The 6,000-nt window shown below is 43.2% G+C and overlaps 1 long non-coding RNA gene across 1 annotated transcript in view; it reads right to left on the bottom strand.

Annotated features, from left to right (window-relative positions):
• Window positions 1-640: 640 nt before the first annotated feature.
• Window positions 641-6,000, bottom strand: part of LOC132658084 (uncharacterized) — a 27,991-nt gene continuing 22,631 nt past the window's right edge. The window contains exons 2-3 of the long non-coding RNA XR_009597095.1: window positions 3,668-3,740; window positions 641-1,297 (exon numbers count right to left, since the gene is read on the bottom strand). This is a non-coding gene — a long non-coding RNA (uncharacterized LOC132658084). The remainder of the gene's footprint in view (window positions 1,298-3,667; window positions 3,741-6,000) is intronic.

Genomic DNA, 6,000 nt, shown 5'->3' with positions numbered 1-6,000 from the left:
ATTCCAAATCAATATACAAATATCTGTGGCATTTCTATATACTGATAACGAACAATTGGAAAGAGAAATTAAGAAAGCAATCCCACTTACAATTGCTTCAAGAAGAATAAAATATCTACAGATAAATTTAACTAAGGAGGTAAAAGAAACCCACGGAGAACTGGACTTCTTCCCAATGGCTCAGCAGGTAAAGAATCCGCCTGCAATGCAGGAGACGTGGGAGATAAGAGTTCGATCCCTGGGCTGGGAAGTTCCCCCAGAGAAGGAAATGGCCAGCCACACCAGTACTCTGGCCTGAAAAGTCCCATGGACAGGAGCCTGCTGGGCTGTAGTCCACGGGGTCACAAAGAGTCAGACACGACTGAAAACCAAGCACACGCACAAGCGCACTGAAAACAGTAAGACACTGGTGAGAGAAGCCGAAGAAGAAACAAGTAATGGAAAGACATTCTGTGCTAGTGGATTGGAAGAATTAATATTCTAAAATGTCCATACTTTCCAAAGCAATCTACAGATTCAAGACAATCCCTATCAGAATTCCAACGGCATTTTAAACAGATATATAACAGACAATCCTAAAATTGGCATAGATGCCTAAAAACAGATCCCAAATAATCAAAACAACTTTGAGAAGAAAGAATACGGTTGGACGCATCATGTTCTCTGATTTCAAACTGTATTACCAAGGTATAGTCATGGAAACAGTATGGTATTGGCCTAGAAACAGACACAATAGAACCGAATAGAGAGCCCAGAAATAAATCTATGCATATATGGTCAATCAATTTTTGACAAAGGAGTCAAAAATATCCAATGGGGAAAGGGTGGTCTCTTCAACAACCACTGTTGGGAAACAGGACAGTCAAATGCAAATGAGTGAAACTGGATTGCTATCTTACACCACACACAAAAATTAATTCAAAAGGGATCAAAGATATATCCATAAGACCTGAAACCATAAAACCAGAAGGAAACATAAGTGGTAAGCTCCTTGATATTAGTCTTGGTGGTGATTTTTTGGGTTTGAAACCAAAGGCAATGGCAACAAAAGCAAAAATAAACGAACAGGACTACACCAAACTAAAAAACTTCTGCATGGTAAAGGAAACCATCAACAAAATGAAAAGGGCAACTGACAGAATAAGAAGTGTATGCTAAGTTGTTTGAGTCATGTCTGACTCTTTGTGATCCCATGGACCATAACATGCCAGGCTCCTCTGTCCATGGGATTCTCCAGGCAATAATACTGGAGTGGGTTGCCATGACCTCCTCCAGGGGATCTTCCAGCCTCACGAATCTGTAATTATATACATTATATATATTAATTATTTGTATATTACATAATTAAAATTTGCAACAATATGAATCAATCTTGAGGGCATTATGCTAAATGAAATAATTCAGACAGAGAAAGCCAAATAACATATGAACTCACTTATATGAGAAATCTAAAAATAAAAAGTCCCAATACCCCAAACAAACAAACAAAAAACAAGCTCACGTGTCTAGAGAATAAATTGGTCATAGCCAGAGGTAGGGGTGGGGACAGGGGTTTCATAGTGGGTGAAGGATGTTAAAAAGTACAAACTTCCAGCTACAAAGTAAGTAATGGGAATGTAATGTATAGTATTGTAACTTTAGTTAACAATAATATTTTGAATATTTGAAAGATGCTAAGAGAGTAAATCTTAAAAGTAAGCATCACAAGAAAAAAATTGTAACTATATCTGGTAACTTATGTTAACTAGATTTCCGTGGTGATCATTTTACAATATATACAAATAGTGAACCATTATGTTTTTTACCTGATACTATAATAATGTTATGTCAATTATATCACAATTTTAAAAATGGACATTAAAAAAAATAAAAATAATAAAAATAAAAAATGGACATTAACATGTTGGTGGGGACCTGGAAAAGCTGTAACCTTTGTGCATTACAAGGATGAATATAAAATGATACAATCCCTGTGAAAAATGGTTTGTCAGTTCCTCAGAAAGTTAAGCATATAATTACCATGTGACTCAACAACTCTAAGGTATTTACATAAAAGAACTGACAACAGGTGTTTGAACAAAAACTTGCATAGAAATGTCCAGAGCAGCATTATTCTCAATAGTTAAAAGGTGGAAACAACCCAAGTGTCCAACAACAGGTGTATGGATAAATAAAATGTGGCATCAACATACAATGGAACACTATTCAGCCATGAAAAAGGAATGGCATTCTACAATACGTGTAAACTTTGAGAACATTATGCCAAGCGGAATAAGCCTGGTACAAAAGGACGCATACTATATGATTCTACTTACGGGAGGGATCTAGATTAGGCAAATTTACAGAGAAAGAATTTTAGAGGTCACCAAGGGCTGGGGAAGGGGTTGGGAAGAGAAGAATGGAGATTACTGTTTAACAACTGCAGAGTTTCTGTTTGGGATGATGAAAAATTCCAGAAATGAATAGTAGTAATAGTTGCACAGCATCGTGAATACACTTAATGCCACTGATTGACACACAAATAGTTAACATGGTAAATTTTGTTATGCATATTTTACTACAGTTTTTAAAGGCAAGTAAATGGATGGCATCACCAACTCAATGGACGTGAGTTTAAGTGAACTCCGGGCGTTGGTGATGGACAGGGAGGCCTGACGTGCTGCAATTCATGGGGTTGCAAAGAGTCGGACACGACTGAGCGACTGAACTGAACTGAACTGAAAACACAATAAAGTGTTGTGTTCAATAAAAAGAAACAAGCATCAAAGCCATGAAAAGACACGGAGGAACTTTAAACACATATTGCTAATTGAAAGAATCCAATCTGAAAAGGTTGCCAGTTTTATGAATCCAACTATATGACATTCTGGGAGAAGGCAATGGCACCCCACTCCAGTACTCTTGCCTGGAAAATCCCATGGATGGAGGAGCCTGGAAGGCTGCAGTCCATGGGGTCGCTAAGAGTCAGACACGACTGAGCGACTTCACTTTCACTTTTCACTTTCATGCATTGGAGAAGGAAATGGCAAACCCACTCCAGTGTTCTTGCCTGGAGAACCCCAGGAATGGGGGAGCTGGTGGGCTGCCGTCTATGGGGTCGCACAGAGTTGGACACGACTGAAGCGACTTAGCAGCAGCAGCAGCAGCATATGACATTCTGAAAAAGCTAAAACAATGTAGACAGTAGCAGATTAGTGGTTGCCACAAGTTCAAGGATAAGGAGGTGGCCTGGAGGAGGGGGAGATGAAAAGGAGGAGCACAGAGCGGTTTTAGGGCAGTGAAACGGTCCTGTCAGTGCCATAATGGTGGGTACACAACATTTGTCTTGACCCAAAGAATGTACAACAAGAATGAACCCTGTTGTAAACTATGGATTTTAGTTACTAAAACTGTATCAATACTGATTCACTGATTGTCAAATGATTGCGATTATTGCAAGTAATGCAAGATGTCAGTAACAGGGGAAACTGGGAGCAGGGAAGGCAGGTACAAGGGCACTCTCAGTACCTTCTGCTCATTTTTCTATATCCTAAAACTGTTCCCAAAATGGCCTATCAGTTAAGAACACAAAAGACAAGTAATCCAACAAAAATATTGCAAAAACATTAGGGAACAAAGGCACAGGCTGTCCCCTGTCTTCATGTGGCCCCAGGGGTGGCGCTCTCACCATGCTCACATCCATAGTTCAGAGCCCTCTCTTCCCATCAGATGCGCCTTAATTTCACAACCAGTGTTTCCACCTGTAAAATGGAGGCAGAGAGCTGAATTAGTTCAATCTTATAAGACCACTCAATTCTAAGTGCATACTAAGTTTGCTTTGGTCTTCACAAAATAAGAGACCTATGCACTATGTTTTTTGTTTTAAATTTTTATTTATCTGGCTGCACCAGGTCTTAATTTCGGTACGCAAGATCTTTAGTTGTGGCATTCCAGATCTAGTTCCCTGACCAAGGATGGAACCCCGGGCCCCCTGCATTGGAAGTTTGTGGAGTATTAGCCACTGCACCATCGGGGAAGTTCCTGTTCATTATGTTTCATATGTATGAGCAAGGTCCTTCACACAGAAAAAAAAAATGGATACAGAAAAACAGAAATTGAGGATGCTAAGATTTGGTCTTCATCTCTTCCCGCACACACCTGAACTGACCACCTGCCTCCTTATTGCCCCTCCAGCCCAAGGCTTTTTCCAAGGACACATCTTTATGCTTGAGAGACCAACTTGGTATAGTGTGACTCTGGAGTACTCATCCCCTTGGTGGGTTAGAGATGAAGGAAAGAAAATGATGGAAGAATTCTCAGGGAGGGTCCTAGAAGGAGGTAGAAGAGAAAGACACAGAAAGAATGGCTGTGCCCACACAGCTATCCTGAAATAGCCTCATCCACATGGGCAGTCGAGTGAGTTCTGCAAAGTGAATCCTCTTTTCCTATTGCCTTTTATCCCTGCATCAGAGATGTATTCTGTAGGAAAAATAGTCACTAATAGTTCAAACTGAAAATTTAGTAAGAAGATGGCTCAGATGGTGACCAGTCCCTAGGTGCTGAGGTCCTAGGAGTGACTTTACAGAGTTTTGATCCTGCCAGCACCCCTTTCCAACTGGCCCATATACTTGACTGCTGGACCTCACTTCCTACAGCTTCTGAGCAATAACCACAAGGACTGATAGGGCTAAGCTGCAATGCCACCTTCGGCCAACAGGAGTGCTACTACCTAATACACGCCATCTGCATTCTTGCTGAAGCGTTCCTTCAGTTAATTTTTGCCTTCTTTGTTTCTAATCAAGATTCAGCCTTATACGTCCTAAAAATTGCAGTTCTCTGAGATGAGATGACCCTCACCAGTGTTCTTGCCTGAAGAATCCCAGAGACGGGCGAGCCTGGTGGGCTGCCGTCTGTGGGGTCGCACAGAGTCGGACACGACTGAAGCAACTTAGCAGCAGCAGCAGCAGCAGAGATGAGATGAAAACAAGCCAGACCTCATTTCCAAAGTGTTCATCCAGTGGCTGAATTGCCCCAACCTTCTGGAAATAATCACGGCTGTCTGCGGTTTTGAAGAAAATAATACAAGAGTAAAATCAGGACTTCCCTGGTGGTCCTGCGGTAAAGAATCTGCCGGCCAACGCAGGGGACGTGGGTCTGATCCCTGGGGTGGGAAGATCTCACACGCTGCTGGGCAATAAGCCTGCGCACCACAACTCTGCAGCCCGTGTGCCTGGAGCCCATGCTCCGCTGCAAGAGAAGCCACCACAGGCTGGAGCCCACGCGTTGCAACTGCAGAGTAGCCCCCACTCGCCGCACCTAGAGAAAGCCTGCACGCAGAAATGAAGCCCCAGCACAGCCACAAATGAATAAATAAATACATAAATTTGAAAAAGAAAAGAACAAAATCAGCCGGATTCTGTGTTAAAGTCCTAGAGGGAGGAAGCACCTCACCTGGGCTCAGCTTGTCTATTTCCAGGCCTGTCCTCAAACCCAGAGCAAACTCCTCGAAGAAACCTCTGAGGAAACACAGCCCACCTGTCAGACGAAGGAGGCACAGCTCTGCCCCAGGGAATTGTGGTCCGAGGGAGAGGACAGTCCTATCCTGGGAACCTGAGACCCGTTCCCACATGTCGCAAGCTGAGGGAGGAGACAGCAGCCCTCCCGGGGGGCTCCAGTCTGAGGGGGAAACGAGCCTGCTCTGCAAGGCCCAGTCTGATAATCGGGCTGCAGCCCAGGCCTGGGAATCTCAAGAAACACCAGCCTGTCGGAGGAAGGAGATGGGCCCTTGCTCTGGGAGCTCCAGTCTGTTAGGGACATGGTCCTATCCTTTGGAGCCTCCAACTACTGGAAAACTCCACTGAGTCACCCTGTCGGCACACGTTCAGTTCAGTCGCTCAGTTGTGTCTGATTCTTTGCGACCCCATGGACTGCAGCACACCAGGCCTCCCTGTCCATCACCAACTCCCAGAGTTTACCGAAACTCCTGTCCATTGAGTTGGTGATGTCATCCAACCATCTCAT

This window comes from Ovis aries, chromosome 18 (genome assembly GCF_016772045.2).
Source record: "Ovis aries strain OAR_USU_Benz2616 breed Rambouillet chromosome 18, ARS-UI_Ramb_v3.0, whole genome shotgun sequence".
Classification (NCBI taxonomy): Eukaryota; Metazoa; Chordata; class Mammalia; order Artiodactyla; family Bovidae; genus Ovis; species Ovis aries.
The sequence above is the reverse complement of the archived record's forward strand: the minus strand, read 5'-3'. Positions and strand labels throughout refer to the sequence as shown.